The sequence below is a fragment of the Schistocerca nitens genome, chromosome 12, assembly GCF_023898315.1.
Source record: "Schistocerca nitens isolate TAMUIC-IGC-003100 chromosome 12, iqSchNite1.1, whole genome shotgun sequence".
NCBI classification, from domain to species: domain Eukaryota; kingdom Metazoa; phylum Arthropoda; class Insecta; order Orthoptera; family Acrididae; genus Schistocerca; species Schistocerca nitens.
The window spans coordinates 88681848-88682911 of record NC_064625.1 but is presented as its reverse complement, the minus strand read 5'-3'; the positions used below and the strand labels follow the sequence as shown (position 1 = coordinate 88682911).

At 55.3% G+C, this 1064-nt stretch overlaps 1 pseudogene; it reads right to left on the bottom strand.

The window, feature by feature from the left end:
• Window positions 1-203: 203 nt before the first annotated feature.
• LOC126215538 (5S ribosomal RNA) lies at window positions 204-321 on the bottom strand (annotated as a pseudogene).
• Between the last annotated feature and the right edge of the window lie 743 nt (window positions 322-1064).

Genomic DNA, 1064 nt, shown 5'->3' with positions numbered 1-1064 from the left:
CCCGAAGAGGCCATGAAGGTCCAACGGTACCGACCGGCCGCCGTGTCATCCTCAGCCTCCAGGCGTCACTGGATGCAGATATGGAGGGGCATGTGGTCAGCACACCGCTCTCCCGGCCGTATATCAGCTTCCGAGACCGGAGCCGCTACTTCTGAATCAAGCAGCTCCTCAGTTTGCCTCACACGGGCTGAGTGCACCCCGCTTGCCAACAGCACTCGGCAGACCGGATGGTCACCCATGCAAGTGCTAGCCCAGCCCGACAGCGCTTAACTTCGGTGATCTGGCGGGAACCGGTGTTAGCACTGATGCAAGGCCGTTGGCGTCGGACGGGCTCTACACACTAAAATTCAAGCCCGGAAAAATGCACTGACTTATTAATTGTCATCGGAGAGTGGGGCACAGATGGAGCAGGAGTGTTGTACGCGTACCACACTCCTCTTGTATCAGCTCCAGTTGTGTAGGAGACCTTGTGAGAAATCCCTGTGCCAGTGATTTGTGTAACATGCAACATCGTTGTGTGCTGACGCCGTGATAATGGGGTATTGCGGTCGGTGTCCGACGGCTGGGGAATTTCGGTTTCGACAGTGGTGCAGAATTCGGCATCCCGCGTTCAGCCGCGTCCAGAGTCTAACGCGAATGGTTGAAAGAGGGCGCGACAGTCCACAACAGACGAACTACCGGCCGTCCGAAGACCATCGATCACCGAGACCGGCAACATCTGAGACGGGTTGTGAATGGTGACAGAAGGGCGACAGTGCAACAAACCATGGCTCCAATTAACACAGGACGTGCTAGACATGTATCCTAATGGGTAATTCGTAGGATAATGGGTTCCATTGCATACAGATGCCACTGCCGCACACAAGTGCCACTGTCAACCCAACGCCATCGTGCTCAATGGCTTGCATCTGTTGCCAGTCACCAGGGATGGACACCGGAACAATAGTGTAACGTGATACAGTCGAACGAATTACGATTTCAACTGCACCATGCCGACGGGGAGGCACAGTGTGTGGAGCAGACCACACGATTCGATGGATTCCTGCCGAGAACGTGTGGTCCAA